This window comes from Acomys minous (assembly GCF_964271855.1).
Source record: "Acomys minous genome assembly, chromosome: 16".
Lineage (NCBI taxonomy): Eukaryota > Metazoa > Chordata > Mammalia > Rodentia > Muridae > Acomys > Acomys minous.
In genome coordinates this window covers 16,846,886-16,864,199 of record NC_140498.1, presented here as the reverse complement: position 1 = coordinate 16,864,199, position 17,314 = coordinate 16,846,886, and the positions used below count along the sequence as shown (strand labels likewise).

The following is a 17,314-nucleotide window of genomic DNA, read 5'->3' as shown; positions in this document are numbered from 1 at the left end:
GTGCTCTGAACTGCAGAGTACAGAAGCTGAGTTTCAGAAGGTTGTGAACTGCCTGATGTGAGAACCAAATTTGAACCACCTCTTCAGATCCCCAAAACCCACTTTTATTTTTATTTTCCAAAACTCATTTTTAAATTTTAGTTATGTTCTATTACTATAATCTCAATTCCATTTTAATTAGGCCAAGTTCTTCATATACTCTAGAGCAAGGGCCTTGTCTACTACATACATGATTTTTTCCCTCGTCTTTTTCTTTCATACCACTGTCTTTTACAGAGTTTAGCTCGCATGAACTCCGATGCATTAACTCTGTATTTTATGATCTGTGTTCTGCCTAAGAAGTTTCAACATATTCCTCCAAGTCATATAGACTGTCATTTATTCTAGAACTCTCAGATTTCATTTTGTATCTATTCTCCAATTTGTAGTCTATTTGTCCACCTGCACCTCCAGCTCACTGAAGTAAGACCTGCAATTGGGAATGAAGTGCCCTGCTTTTACTCTTAGTTTTCAAATTCCATTCCATTTCTAAGCCCCTTCTATTTCCACACACACTTTAGAGTCAGTCTGTTACTGAAAAGTTACCATTTCCTTTTAACTGTTTTGTGAATTAATCATGACTGAAGGATTGTTTTTCCTGTGTAAGCCCACTGCTCCTGAAGAGTAGTTTGCATTTACGATTGCTTAGATAGCCACAAGGTAAAATGCCTAAGTTCAAGTATGAATTTAATTTAATTCCTTGGCTTAGAATTTTTATTCCACATGGACATCCATTCATACTGAACACTGATATGTAGATGCAGTATGGAATGCTGGTTTAGGATTGTGACAGCTGGCACGGACATATGCCTGCTAGTGCTAATGTAGTAGAGGCCAGCCTGGGCTACACATCAAGATGTCACAAACTGACTTGAATTGCAGAATACTTGATCTTTGTATACTCTGTTTTGCTGGTCTATGCAATTATTTCACATTAGTGTCCACCTCTTTGGGATGCATGAGGATTCAATGAGTAAATATAGGAAAGTTTACAGGGCCAAGTGTTTTAACACCTCCCCTATGTAACTGGTTTCCATTGCTGTTGCTATGTTACTACTGTTGCCCTAGCTACCATTTTTTCTTTTACACAGAGACAGGCCTCCATAGTGCTAACCTGAATAGCACATGGACAAAGACTTTTCTAGTCAGGCTTTTTAACTTAGATAGAGCAACACATATTTTTTTTTTTAAGTGTCTATTTACATTTATATTTAAAAGAGGAAATGAAGTAAAACTGGTATCAAGGTACAGGGAAAAAATTAAACCAATTAATTCTTCCTTTTTATAGCAATGTCTTAAATCCTCCAAAGTATTTCAAGTATATATATAATTTATAAGCCCATGCCATATACTAAGTTTACAACAGAGAACTTTCAGTGGATAGATGAGCTAGGAATTCTAACTTGGTTACTTTATCAATTAGTGAGTGTCAATAAAAACATAACTGTATACTTAATTGATCTGTCAGGTTTTCTCCTCTTAGAACAAAAGGCCCTGATGGTCAGATGTGTAAAGGTTCAGAAGGGAACAACAGTCAGTATCTAGGTGCTTTCAAGAAGAACTATCAGGAGCAGGCTTAACAAATGCGCTGTGTGTGACCCATGCTTCTTGGCCAGGCAAAGAAGTCCCTATCAGTCCCTGGGGATGTGAAAGCCAGTTCCACACAAACTGCAGTGGCTTATCTGGGTGTGAACAAGGCACGGTGGAGGACAGCTTTAATCCTGGCTCAGATCACTCCGCACAGATAAAAGATCACTTGGTCCTACACTTCATTCCTGCGTGCTTGGGGCCAAGTGTCTCAGATGTGTCAACTTGATATTTTCCTCCAATAAATAAGGCATTTTCAGCTGTCAAATGAATTTTTAGAGGGAAAGCTTTTTTTTTAAATAAAATATGCTGTAACAGCAAAATTATACCACACTGTGTAAGAAGTTCTCTTGGTTTCTTTACATTTTTTTTCTATTTAAAAGGTTTTTCCATTTACTTGTTTTATATATATTAATGTTTTGCTGAATATATGTCTGTGCACCATTTGCACACCTGGCTCCTGAGAAGTCAGAAGAGGGCACTGGATCCCCTGGAACTGGATCATCTTTGTCAAAATGCATTTAGTAAATATGATTAACATTCAAATGTTTGGCTTTCTCCTTTTTGGGGGAGGTTTATAATGTAGTTGCTTGGAGTCTTCTATTTTACAAGAAAATGTACTAACATCACTGATTTTTTAAAAATGTAAACCATTCAAAGAAAACAAATTCCAGTACCTAGGTGGCAGAGTCAGGATACTTCAGAACCGCACAGAGTCTTTGTTTGGGGTGAATTTGGTGGGAGTTGGACACTGGGAGGGAAAGGATTAAGTACTAAATACAACTTAATGGTAATAAAAATAAATAAAAATTTAAATCAGCACTTTAATTGGATCAACTTGTCTGATGTGGTCACTGGAATGAATTATTGTGTCCAAAGAATGAAATGAACCCTGGCTCCTGGAACCAGAGGCTAGACTAGGCTGGCATGCCTGTCCTTTGGCAATCTACAGCACAGCAGGAAGGGTAGACGTAAGTGCTGGAAAAGGAGATTCAAGCACCTTGTCAGGAGCCTATAACAGTATCATGTCTGCTTTGCTCAGGCTATAAACAGAACCTAAAACACGTTAGTATATGTGTGTGTGTGTGTGTGTGTGTGTGTGTGTGTGTGTGTGTGTGTGTGTGTGTGTGTGTGTGTAAAGACTAAATGGGAAACTTTTTTTGAGACTCACTTTGTAGACCAGGCTGGCCTCAAACTCACAATGATCTGCCTGCCTCTGCCTCCCAAGTGGTGGGATTAAAGGCGTGCGCCACGACACATACTCGACTTAAATGAGAAACTTTTAGCTTTTGAGAGATTCCTGAGGGTACTAGCTAAAAATTTTTAGAAAATGGATTTTCAAGAAATAAAAAAAAAAGGATTGAATATGAAAACCCACAGGGGACGATAACAAATTAAAAATGTTCACTGATTCTAATTAAAGAAATGGAAATTGGTGACTCTCTAGAACAGCCAATAAAGGATGTACTACTGTATTTCTCCACATGTCTCTCTTAATGTTGTGCTTAAATATATATTTAAGGTATTTTTAATAAACTAAAATCTGCTCAAAAAAAGTAAAGCCCCAAATGGCAACTACCATTTCACATGTATTCTATTTTAAAATGTGATCATATTCATTGCTGGAAAAGGAAAAGGGGAAATGTCTGTGATAGTTTGAGTGACAACAGTCTCCAGAGAGGCTGGAGGTTTGAATACTTGAGCCCCAGCTGGTAGTACTTGACATGGCATGAATGAGAACAGGTTCATGTCCCCAGTTGGTGGAACTGTTTGAGAAGGACTAAAAGGTGTGGCCTTCTTCAAGGAGGTACGTCACTGGGGACAGGCTTTGAGGTTTCAAAAGACCAGTGCCATTTTCAGCTTGCGCTCTGTCTCTGGGTGTTTACGGTGTCTCAGCGGCTGCTCCAGCCACCTGCTCCTTTCCATTCACTACATCACCATAAACTCTAACCTTCTGGTGCCATGTGCCTCAAACAAACTCTTCCTTGACTACAGTGTCTCATCACAGCAATAGAAAGGTTACTAAGGCCCGGCAACCTCATGCATGTGAGTTTCAGCCCTTATATGAAAGTAAACTAAATTTTCACCACTAGTAATCTATAAAGAACCCGAAAGAAGAAAAAGGCACAAAAATTCTTCATTGATATACTCCTTTAGAAAAAAAACAGTATTTTTAAAAATCCAAATATTTGGATTTGGAAAAAACAAACAAAACAAAAGAAAAAACCTAATGTCAAGTGGCCAGGTAGCTATTGAATTATGGCTTAATGATGGCTTTTACAGCCATGTCAATGTTAAAAGAATATGCTTAACAAACTGCATTGACTAAAGGCATTTTAATAGTGCAATAATCATAGGAAATTTATATGAAAATAATCTACCCATTTAAAATCTAATATTATTAAGAATAAACCTAAAATCTTGCTGTTCTTTTTAAGATATTTATGTTTATTTTATGTGTATGGATGTTTTACCTGCATGTACATCTGTGTACTGTGTGTGCCTGATACCCATGATACCCATGGAGACCAGAAGAAGACATCAGAGCCCTTGGAACTTGAATTACAGATGGCTGTGTGCTGCCATGTGGGTGCTGGACCTGAACCAAGATCCGCTGAAAGATAGCCAGTACTCTTAACCATGAGTTGTCTCTTCAGCAGCAAATCTTGTCTTTAAAATAGTTGATAAATCTGGTATCATGCTCTGAAAACACCTGGACTTCACCAAAAATGGGCAGAAACAATTACATTTTAGATATAATTCATAGAAATATTAAGTTGAAAGAATATATAGGGTTTTTTTTAAAATACTCAGAGAATATAACATAGCTACTCTTGAATACATAGCTTATAAAAGCTTCTGTAGCTTTTAAGTAATATAATATATGTGGAAAATTTCAGCTTCCTCTATACCAACACAAAGCACTGGGCTTATTTCTATGAGATGCTTTATGCGCTCATCTGTTTCATTAGCACAGCTCCACAGGAGACCACTGAAGGCCTGTTTCTGGAATTCTGCCCCAATTCTTCTCACCCAGGCCTTGTTGCCAGGGATGCAGCTGCACAACCAATTCTTATTAAAATGGAGTCTTTGAAATGCTGGTCTATGGAAAAGGATATAAAGGATTTCATTATCTCTTCTCAAAACTCACTGAGAGGATTAGGCTCCACCCTTCCCTTCCCAAGGCACACAACTACTCACATCCCTCTCTGCCAACTTAAACACAAGACAAAGGCAGCAGCTCAGCCTTACCAGCAGTAAAAGGAGTTGGGGCAGAGAACACTGCTCAGCAATGAACCTTAACCTAGCAAGTTATTTTTCAGTAAGTGTAAAATCAGTGGTGTGGCCATGAGCGACAGCTGCGCTCAGGCAGGGATGTGACTTGAGAAACACCATTTCTAAAGAGCCAGCACTTGGGGGAAAGCCTGAGTGCTGTCCAACAACAACCAAGAGTAAATTCACAGACAAAAGTGGGGACACTGAAAGGGTTCACTCACTATGCTATTGTCCTGAGGGCCCTAACAGCTGCTTGGAGGAGAATTCTATGGATTTTCACATGCCCTCTGGCTCTCTCAATAAAATTCCTAACAACTGCTGGCCTTGTTCATGAGAGGCAATTTACAACTGAGCTTATCTTACGAGAAACATTAATGTAAATTTATGAAAATTAGTTATATTCAACAGACTATAAACAGATAAATACTCAAAGGCAAAGACAGATTTTTATTAAACAGTGTTTTCAGTGTTGGTAGGGCACTAGAATTTTTGTAGCACGAAGAACCTTAGAATACTGATTATTTTAGAGACAAGCTAGAACTCTTCCTTGGAGTACACTGCAGCCTGTTCCACAGTGGTGTGCTTACAGTATAAAAAAGCAGGGAAGGAGGTGAGGACACGCTCCCTGGAGAACTTGACCACACATGTGTGTAGATCAAGAAAAGAGGCACAAATTCCTGGCATTTTATCTGCTGCAATCAAAACGGAATCAGAGACGTAAGTGTACTTAATACACACAGATGCATGTTAAACAACTGCTCTCCTGCTACTTTTCAATTCTTGTAGCTGTCAAGCTCTACATGAAATGTTCACTCTCAGCATTTGCAAAAGAACTTTAAAATACTCTTGTACTTTTTTCATAATAGATTTTGCCCTTAGTACTTGCTATTTTATTTTTAAAAGCTTGGGGCATTTACCAGCCTTAAGTTCCCTTTATTTTAGAGAAATAGTATTTCTATTTTATTTAAAATATATAGCCAAAAGAATCTCCAGAACTCTTAAGTTCTCTGTCACTGCCAGTGTTGACTGTGTGATGGGAAACACCAGTTCCTCCTCTAGAAGTAAGTGTGTGTGTGTGTGTGTGTGTGTGTGTGTGTGTGTGTTCTCTAACACTACGGTGGAAGGGCTGTTATCTTTTACATTGTGCCTCAACAATCCTCATTTTGTTAGACAGTGGATCACATAATGGAGAGAGGATAAACATGGTACTGGCTATTGAAAAAAATTTCAGATTTCGTTTGTTTGTTTGAGACAGGTTTTTTCTATGTAGTCTTGGCTATCCTAGGACCCACTATATAGACCAGGATGCCGCTGCCTCCCAAGCGCTACAATTAAAGGCATGCACTACCATGTCTAGCTCCTGGTAGATTTTTAATGGTTAGGGTTAGGCTAATAAAATGGCTTTGAAGAGTAGACAACCTTTATTGCTACTTTTACTGATAAAATGTGTAATGTATTGTGACTAACTAAAGGTGGCCACGAGAGAATAAATAACTACCATGATGGTCACTAAAAGTGAAAAGAAAACCATAGGCAATGGAAGGCTGGCTGAACCTGAGGATCAAAGCCACACTCTGAAACCACACATTAAATACTGGAGGGGAGAACTCCAACAAAAAATGCACTTACTACTGCTGAGTGCTAACAACAGAAAGAAAGTAGACTTTTTGTGGAGATCATTTCGATATCTAGCCATCAACAGACACAGACTTACCACTCATCAATGGGGCCACTTATTCAGCTGTCTCTAAGCGGAGACTATGCTGTAAGACACACACAGGTGTCTCTGCAGACTCATTAACAGAAGTTGTTCCTTGAAGATTTCTTCTCCTTTGATTTCATTGGTTCACTCAAAACTGACCCTATTTGCAAATGAAAGGATGCAATTAGGAAACAAAAGCTACAGGGAGCAATTCTTCCCTCTATATAACTAACTGATACACATGAACACTGAACTCAAATGCTAGACCACATTTAAGTACCACGTTTAAACAAATAACCTACTTTTTAATGCCTGTTACGTGCTTATTACAAAGTTACTACAATTTTTATTTTCATCATATAAATTGATCGTTGCTTCCTTGCTATACAAGGTACAACTCATACCAAGGGTGGCCAATGCACAGAATTCAGGTAACAAATCTTCTGTAGACACCCAAGGTTGGCTTACACGCTGTGCTGAAGGACACCTTCGTACACTGACAAATTTGAAGATTTAACAAGAAAAACTCAGATTTCTAATCTCTCTTGAAAAATGAAAGCAGACAACATGAGGTTTGCTCCTACATGGAGTACTACCAGATAGGGTTAATAGCCAACTCCCGGTGGGCATGGGCTTTGTGGTTCTCCACAGACGCTGCCACTCTCTCCACTGTAACTTAGTTCATAGTTGCCTGTCTGGACCAGGTAAGCATCTGAGCTTTCAAACTCCAATAATACGTAGTTTTAACAGCTCACAGAGAGCACTGTATTATTGTCAAAGTCAAACATGTTTTCCCGACTTAGGAATATAAAATAACATGAGATAAAAACACGAGCTTTGAATCAGAAAGCTATAGATTTGAGATCTAATTCTGAAAAGTCAGTAGCTGTGTGAGCAAGGCTATAGTAAAGCTAAGCAATCTCTTCACACAAACATCCAAACAAACACTTAACACACCAAGCAAACATCAGGCCTAAGATCTAGCATGTGCAAACTCAGTTGGTAATCTGATCACTACTTCCTCACTCTTGCTCATCTCAGGGACTACATCATACACCATACTCACATCATCTGTTCTGTCACCACTGCCTGACAGTAATACGTCCTGCTTCCAGGATGGTGGGAGGTGGCTAAAGATCCCACTGATGGCCAAAACTCACTTTTGATTCCTTCAAACCCTTAGATCCTCTTCTATTGAGTGTTAAGTACCAATCCACTGTAACTCAAAAGTCCTAAGTCTTACAGAAAAAATCTTTATGTAGTTCCCACTTTTCCTAAGTGGATAGTAACTCACATTAGCAGGACTTGTTCCTATTAAATTATTCTAAATATGGTGGCGCACACTTTGAATTCCAGCACTTGGGAGGCGGGGGCACAGGCAGGCGGATATCCATGAGTTCGAGGCCAGCCTAGACTACAGATTGAGTTCCAGAACAGCTAGAGCTGTTACACAGAGAAACCCTGTCACAAACAAAACAAAACAAAACAAAACAAAAAAACAAACAAAAAACCTAATAACAAACAAATAATCTAATAAGAGGCAGAAGCAAGCAGATTTCTGAATTCCAGTCCAGCAAGGGCTACACAGTAAGATAGTCTCAAAAAAAAAAATAAATAAATAAAAAATAAATAAAATAAATAAATATAAAAATAAAAAAATAAAAAAATAAAAAATAAAAAAAAAAATAAAAATCTAACAGCCACTCTCTTTTTTTCTTCACAAATTCAGATCGGTCAAAACTTTAGTGGAAGCTCCTGATTTTAGAACCGTCCAAATACCACAATCACTATAACATCTATGACCACTGTAATGAACCCCTGCTATTCACTTCCCCTATAAACAAACTACAAGGAAAATAACCATTCACTAGCTAGCTTCAGGGAGAACGTATCTAGGTAATATATAGTGGAACACTGTTAACACTACAATCCTGATATGTTTTGCTGAACTGTTGGTGCTGTTCACATACCTAGATGTAGTGGGGTTAGTGAGGGTACAGACAAAGGCTACCCTTCCAGAAATTATTTCTATAGTTTGAAATACATCCAAGTGAGGTTAGCAATAAACAAGGCAAAAGGTTTTTTTTAAGATTTATTTATTTATTATGTATACAGTGCTCTGCCTGCATGTACATCTGCAGGCCAGAAGAGGGCATCAAATCACATTATAGATGGTTGTGAGCAACAATGTGGTTGCTGGGAACTGAACTCAGGACCTCTGGAAGAGCAGTCAGTGTTCTTAACCTCTGAGCCATCCCTCCAGCCTCCCCCCCCCCCACACACACACTTTTTTTTTTTTGGAGACAGTGTTTTTCTGTGTAGCCTTGGCTGTTCTAGTCTCATTTTGTAGACCAGGTTGGCCTCACAGAGATCCACCTGTCTTTGCCTCCCAGAGTGCTGAGATTACAGGTGTGCACCACTGTGCCTGGCCAAGGCAAAGTTTTTAAAGAGGGGGGCCTACTTCTAATTGTTGAAGTTTCAAAACCTGGTGGGAAAAATGCAAATGTCCTATTATCACACACACAAAAAGAGATGAGGTTATTATATTAGAGATGATCTACTAGTGGGCAGTCAGAGCCACATAACCTGTGGGAAAAGTTTGGAGATTTTCATATAAAGGGTTACAACTACTTACTTAAGCTTGTGAGCTATAAGGCATTCAATGAGACAGCAGCTGAGGAAGGAGGGTCTAGAGTTTGAATTCTAGCTCTGCCGCTTATTACATGGGTTAAATTTAAGCAAGCTATGTACCCACTCCAAGCCTCAGTCTGCTAAACTGTACAATGAAAATAATCCATAAAATCATTGTGAGGGTTAAGTTAGGGTACTATGTGGCACAAAGTAAGACTCCAGAATGTAATTATCATTATCAGCTAGTCAGATGAAGACTCTGAAGTCAAGATACTTTAAAATACATAGCATGCTCACGGCAACTGTAGTACAATGTGTGATGAGCCACAGCAGTAACCCAACACTGTGGAGGCACAGGCAGAAAGAGGGGTTTAAGGTCAGCCTGAACTACAGTTGATGTAAATTGTATCAATAGTCAAATAAATACTATCCGGTTTGACAACCATAGAGAATTGCAAGCAAATTAATTTACCTCCCAGAGAGTTTGGTATCATTAACTATAAAATGAATACAGTGCCACTTAGTATAACGCTTGACACTTACCCAAACTTGAAATGTTTTGTCATGCTACAGATGAAATAGATATATTATAACCTTGTATCATGACTATCCATCATGGTCCTGATTTACACTTGTTTTCAGGGTCATTCCTGTCTCTGTCTCAGGATGCCTAGTTCAAATAACAAATTACATCATAATTCTATTCAATTATAAATTGCATGGCCACCCTTGGCTAAAACTGAACCACCTTGAGATTTCCCGAATGTTCTTTCACCCCCTCCTTCTGTGGATCAGTACCTCACTGGACAGGCTGGCCTGGGAACTCTCTATCCTCTTGCCTCTGCCTTCCAGGAGCTGGATTACAAAGGATGCTGGCGCCCAGCTCTCTCACATTCCCCTTTTGGTGACAGGATCCTTTTGCCCCGCAACTCACCATGACCCACTTCCAGCACAGGCTCCAAGTCTAAGATTCCTCTTTAATCTCACACTTTGAGACAGTGTCATGTTTTCCAAACTTAATCTTTCTTAAATTTCTATCTGAATTCCAAAATAAAGGTTAGAGATCTAAAAATATGAGCACTACAGTAACAGATTAAAAGTTTATCCTGAAAAGACAATATTTTAACCCAAAGAGAAATACTAGTAATAGGAATTTCAGCTACTGTGACAAGTTGAGTGAAGCTCATTGAGGACAGTTTTCATTCTTCAGATCAAATAGTTTGGGCAGTTTTTTTACATGTTTACACACTAATAGTGGAGTTCTTTCAGTTCTGTCTTTCACTCCATACAGGCTACTTAACTTGTTCCCATCTGCCCTGAGTTCATGGAGCACACGTGTATCAATAATGTATAGTAGTGAGACTCAAACCTACACCCACCCCAAAGCTCTCCAGCCCAGGTGTCTTTCAAGGTCAATTCGCACAGCCTCCTACAGCAGGCAGAACATCACCCAGCTGTGTGACCGCTGCCTTCAGCTTAACGCCACTTTCCTTACTACTCTCCCACCTCAATTCATCCACTTCATTTTATTCTATTCTCTTTCTTCTACCTTGTTTCCCAAGCAAAAAACAAGAATATCATCCCTGATTCCTGCCTTTCCGCTTTGTTGTTCGAAGTCAAGCCAAGATCTCTCTTAACTATTTTTACTTAATTCCAGTCCTATAGCACTAGTAAAAGTGATTGTCCCCAAGCCCACAACAGGAGTTGCATCCCCAGGACCCACATGGTAGAAGAGAGAACCTTTTGTAAACTGTCTTCTGACCTTGGCATGCATGCTATATGGCACCCTCGGGAGGCCTCCTCCCAAGCAGACAAGGCAGACACATACATAGACTTGTACAGACACAAGCATGCTGGCGAGAGCACGCACACTTCTTAAAGACTAAATCAAAATCTGGAAGTTACTTAGCATACAGTCCTTTGTTTGTTTTGCTGCTGGGGGTGATTTTTTTGTTTGTTTTGTTGAGGAGGGATCTCTAGCAGGTCAGGCTAACCTCAAACTTAGCAGTTAAGAGTACCTGTTCTGTCGAAGATCCAAGTTCAACTCCCAATACTCACATGGTAGTTCACAATAACCTGTAACTCCAGTTCCAGATCTGATGCAAAACACTCATGCACAAAAAACAAAACAAATCTCAGAAATAAATCAATAATAAAAGCAAACATTTTCCCAGTCTAGTCTGAGTAAGACTTGCTAATTCCTAGTTCACAATGTCTTTCTTTCTTTTTTTCTTTTTTTGAGACAGGATTTCTCTATGTAGCCCTTGCTGCCCGGGTACTGGAACTATAGACTAGACTGGCCTTGAACTCAGAAAACCACCTGTGTATGCCTCAGAGTACTGGTATTAAATGTATGTGCCACTACATCTGGCCTATCACCCCTTATTTTTTGAAGATTATCATACCCTATCTCATTTCATCAAGATAATAAAGATAAATTGAATTTAAAAAATAAAGCATAGGAAGTGGAGATGGTGCAGCAAATAAATAAAGTCCTTACACGAGCATGAGGACCTAAAGGTGAACCCCCAGTACCCAAAGAGAGCCAGGAATAGTTGTCCATCTCTGATCTCAGGGCCTTACAGAGAGAGAAGACTCTAAAAATTCACAAGCCAACCAGCCTGTGAGCCAGAGACTCTGCCTCAAACAAGATGGAAAGAGAGGACTGACACCGAGGCTGTCCTCACTTGTACATGCATGCTGTGGCATATGCACACCCTCAGCCAATCTCAATCTCTCTCTCTCTCCCTCTTCCCCCTCTGCAACCAGGTTACAAAGTCAAGCAGAAAAAAAAATACATTCAAGACATGCATTAATTCAACTCTATAAAAACCAGCAGTAAGAGAGAAAAATAAAGATTTTACAGTTACATCCACAGACAAACTTCAACCATTCACTACAAACAGGAAACACTATAAAAGGTTTTTACAAACACTAGCTTACTTCCAACTGAAAACATTAGGCCTGAAAACCCACTTTATATAAACAACAAAATTAATTGTTCACATTCAGTATAACATTTCAGAACATAACAAATCTAAGCTGAAGCCGGGTGTGGTGGTACATGCCTTTAACCCCAGCACTTGTAACAAATAACAGAAAGATATTCACATTCCCTAGACATACATATATACCTTCCTGGACTTCAGGGGCAGGAAAATTTTTTAAAAGCAACATGACCACCAAAGGGGAAAAAAAATCCTCTATATTTTCCAGATTTTTTTTCTTGTAGTTAACATTTGTGATGTAAACAGGGCTCTGAGTAAGCAGCTCCTAAGAGAGTTAGCAAGCAGAAGTGAGATGGACTCGCTTCCTGCTGCTGAGCTAAGTGGTAAGTTGATGAGTGGGAGGATCCCCATGTTTAGAAGCTACTGCCACCAGCAGCAGTTGTGACCCCAGATTCAGTGTTCTTACAGCCAGCCACCTGCTAGTTTCAACTTCCTGGCCTCTAGGACCTCTAAGTCAAGAAGATGGGCCTATCTACTTGAATATATCACTCCAAAAATAACCCCAATTTTAATTCTTCCAGACCACACATTACCTTTTTTTTGGGGGGGGGGTGCTGAGACAGAGCCTCACAAGGTCCAGGATAGCCTGGAAGTCCTGATCCCCCATCTCACGCACTTTGAGAATGAAGGGTCCCGCTCCTCCTCTCTTCACCTTATCCAATAATGTTATCAACACCAAATGTCCTATATAAATGGCCTCTCTGAAATTGTGAATAGAGTTTGATTCATAGAATGAACTCTGAAAGCTATAGTAGGTGTCTGTTACATTTAAAATATGCATTGCCTTTGTTATTCCTTCACTCCATTTTATAAGCATAATATATAAGACGAAGTTTTATTAACTGAATTTGCCAGGTCAGTATGAAAAATTAAAGTTTCTTTTATAACTGGCATGGTGGAAAACGCCTGAAATTTTAACACTCAAGAACGAAGTTAACAAAATTCTACCAGAGGTAATCGGGAATTATTTTATGTATAGTGTATGCCAATTAATGGACTGATATAAAATATTAACACTGCTGTGGTAGTTTGAATAAAAATGGCCCCTATGATAACAAGGCACATATTCTTACATCAAGGCTGAACAAGGAAACACAGCATGAGAAAAGGGTCCCAAAAGTAGGCAAAAGAACCACGGACATCCTGTGCTCCTTCCATTAGCAACCACAAGAACAATTAGAGACAAAATTATAACACACATGCAGAGGAGCTAGGTCAGATCCGTACAGGCTCTCTGATCTCTGTGAGTGCACTGACTCTATGGGCCATGATGAACAATGCTTCTGAAGTAAGGGGAAACCTTCAAATCTCCACTCTGATTCATCTCTACACCCCTTCTGCCACTTGTCCCTGCTCTTCAACTGCTACCTCAGTCTTCTCTCTTTTGTCTTTTGAATGATATTTTAGCCTACTCCCTTGACTCCACCTTGTTACTTATCTTCTTTGGGTCTAGGCATTGTAATATGTGTATCCTGTACTGTATGGCTGAAATCCATTCATAAGTGAAAACATACCATGTGTGTCTTTCTGGATCTGTGTTACCTCACTCAGCATGGTCTTTTCTAGTTCAATCTATTTGCCTAAAAATTTCATAGTTTCTTTGTTTTTAATAGCTATGTAGTATTTCCTTGTGTGGTTGTACCACAGTTTCTTTATCCATTCTTCAGTTGATGGACATCTAGCTTGTTTCTGATTCTGGCTATTAGGAATAAATATGCTATGAATATTTAAAAAAATGGCCCCTATAGGTATATAGGGAGTGCACTACTAGGAGATGTGGCCTTGGAGTATGTATGGCTTTGTTGAAGGAGGTGTGTGTCTTAGGGACGGGCTTTGAGGTCTCTGCAATTCAAGCCAGTTCACCTCCTGCTCCCTGTGGATCAAATACAGAACTCCCAGCTCCTTCTCCAGCACCACGTCTGCCTGCACGCCATCATGCTTGCCATCATGATGACAATGGGCCACACTTGAAACTGTAAGCCAGCCCCAGTTCAGTGTCTTCCTGTGTAAGAGGTGTCTCTTCACAGCAATGGAAGGACTAAGACAGCCCCTAACACTGCATGATCCTGCTTTTCTAGACTGAATAAATTTCCGTTAACATAAAGATGCAACTGCTGCTTTAAGAATTTCTTCCTTGCCGCCGCCGCCGGGCGTGGTGGCGCACGCCTTTAATCCCAGCACCAGGGAGGCAGAGGCAGGTGGATCTCTGTGAGGCCAGCCTGGTCTACAAAGCGAGTCCAGGACAGCCAAGACTACATAGAACAAACAAACAAAAAACCAAAAAAACAAACAACAACAACAAAAATAACTTCTTCCTTGCTAGGCTTGGTGTTACATCTGTCAGCCCAGCGCCCAGCAGGGTAAAGCAGAGCAATCAGGATTTGAAGCAAGGTTGGTCTACACTGTTAGACCCCATCTCAGACACCAAAACCAAACCAAAACAACAACAATAAAAACCCAGATAAATAAGATGTTCCTTTTTCTCTGGAAAGTACAGGAATGTTTAAAACCTCAATTAGCTCCACCCTCCAGACTACTCACTGAACAGCTGGATATGCACAATCCCAAATCATGCTACTGCACCCTGACAGTCGTTCTCCCTTGATTTCTCCACAGTGAATCTAAATTACTACTGGAACGATGGATCTGACAATCACATGCTCACAGCCCCAGCAGCATATAAGGCTGAAGCAGAAGATCACAAGTTCAACACCTGCCTGAGCTACATAGTGAGGGCCCAGTCATAAAAATTTTTTCTAATTTAATCTAAAAATAAATTACTAGTGAGATGGAGGTACATGGAGGTACACTTAACAATTCCTTTATCAAAGAGTGTTTTACTGACCATAGAAAAATTTAAAGATAAACAAAATGGCACACCCATATAATGGAATATTATGCAAACATAAAGTTAATTAAGTATGGCTCCATACTAAGTGAATAAACCTTGAACACATTACACTAAGTGAAATATCCAATTACAAAAGGCTCCATATACGAAGCTCTACATCACTAGTGGAACTTGCAATGGAGTAGTCTCTTAGCTCCATAGTCTAGCACCTCATCATAGTATTGAAGAGGTGACATATAAATTAGTATGCTACAAATCCATCCCAAGGTATACATATACATAAAGATAAACTACGCATATCCACACAAACCCTTGGCTAGGCACCCACTACCTGCCCACAAAAATACAGTCTAAGACTTCCCAATTAGGTTGAGACTATCATATAAACTTCATAGCATACTTATATGAATCTCAATGCAATGCCTACTACACTAGCTTCTTGTCTACAGAGCTGTATACAGGCGATGCTGTAGGCAATCACAACACGGCGGTAGTTGTCATTTTTGAAACAGGGTCTTCGATAGCTCAGGCTGGCCTCAAACTCACTATGTATCAGGATAACCCTGAATTTCTTCTGATCTTCCTGCTTCCACCTTTCTAGTGCTAAGATCACAGGCCTATGGTTTTATGCTGCACTGGCAATCTAGCAGAGGAACTTGTGCATACTTGGCAAGCACACCAACTAAGCTACATACCCAGCCTTCACAACAATATTTATATAGCTTAACGTTTAAAAAATGGTTTTTAAAAAGCATGTGTAAAGGAATTTTTTTTAGATTTGTTCATTTATATTATGTATATGACTGCTTTGTCTTCATGTCTGTCTGCACACCAGAAAAGCGCATTGAATCCCACAAGACTACAGTTATAGATGGTTGTGAGTCACCATGTAAGTGCTGGGAACTGAACCCAGGGCCTCTGGAAGAGCAGCCAGTGCTCGTACCAGACCTGCAAGCCCTCTTTGTGCAAGAGCCTCCTGTAACCACTCCTCATTAAAGAGGCCTCTCTCCTGCAAGTAGAGACCATCACAGAAAACGGCAAGTGGACATAATCCAGAGACTGTGGGTAGCCCAGCCCCAGTGGATACATCTACATCACAACTCCTGAATCTGTGCGCAGGGAACATCATGGAAGAGGGGTAGACAGATTGTCAGAGCCACAATGCAAGGAAGTCTGCTATGAAACAGGCTCTCCTAGGAACGGCTGCATAAACAAGATGGGAACAATGGTAATTACCAATGGACGTGTTAACATGAGAGGGGAAGAATGTGCAAGTATTGGTCAGCCTTGAAACCATATACATACAAACAGCAAAACCTGAATGTGTGTGTGTAAAAGAGCTTATCAACTTGAGAGTGGAAGGAGACTCTGGAGGGGTTTGAAGCAGGGTAGCTAGGAGAGGCTGGAGGAGGAAAGGGAAGGAGTGGCGTAATTCTATTTCAGTTAAAAATGTTAAACATAGGCCAGGTCTAGGGGCACGCGCCTTTAATCCCAGCACTAAGGAGGCAGAAGGCGGCAGATCTGAGTTTGGTCTACAAAGAGAGTTCCAGGTCAGCCAAGGCTACACAGAGAAACCCTGTCTGGAAAAACCAAGCTAAAAGAATAATAAGGAAAAAGAAAAAAGAAAAAGAAAATGCTGTGTGTGGACAGCATGAACTGTTCAATTGTGAAAGGCAGTGACAGGTGCTACATTACTGACAAAGCCTGATGAGATGTAGGGAGCACAGGACTCCTTTCCAACCAAACACCCAAGAGGCAACAAAAACTTCATTGTTGTGTCAGAGCACAGAGCTGGGAGAATGCTGGATTTCTCTGGTGATAAAAATACTATTTAGACAAAGAAGGTGGTCAACAGCACTGACTTACACATTTCAACAAACTGAATTTATGTAAAATTTCCCAATAAGCCTGTTGGGGTGTGCCACCTCCTCCCAAAAGAGGGAAACCGGTTTTTTGCTTGTTTGTTTGTTTTCCCAAGGCATATTCTTAAAGTGAAAATACTAATATCTACACTTTGGCACAGACCAGGGTTTGGAGAATAGGTCCCACCAACTCACCCCCTGCAGCACTGTACCTAGCAGCACACTGTATTCCTGACTGAAATGCCACTGTCTCTCAAATCTGGTAAAAGAAACTTGTAATAATTATTGAAGTTGAGAGCTGTTCCTCCATATTTTAAGGATATTTTTGTTTCCAAAAGGGATCCTAACTAAAATAGAC

At 39.9% G+C, this 17,314-nt stretch overlaps 1 protein-coding gene across 1 annotated transcript in view; it reads right to left on the bottom strand.

Annotated features, from left to right (window-relative positions):
* CDC42SE2 (CDC42 small effector 2) overlaps positions 1 to 17,314 on the bottom strand; it is a 71,782-nt gene that overhangs the window by 32,449 nt on the left and 22,019 nt on the right. The window contains exon 2 of the mRNA XM_084762414.1: positions 6,617 to 6,764. The gene's annotated coding sequence lies outside the window, so the exon portion shown is untranslated. The remainder of the gene's footprint in view (positions 1 to 6,616; positions 6,765 to 17,314) is intronic.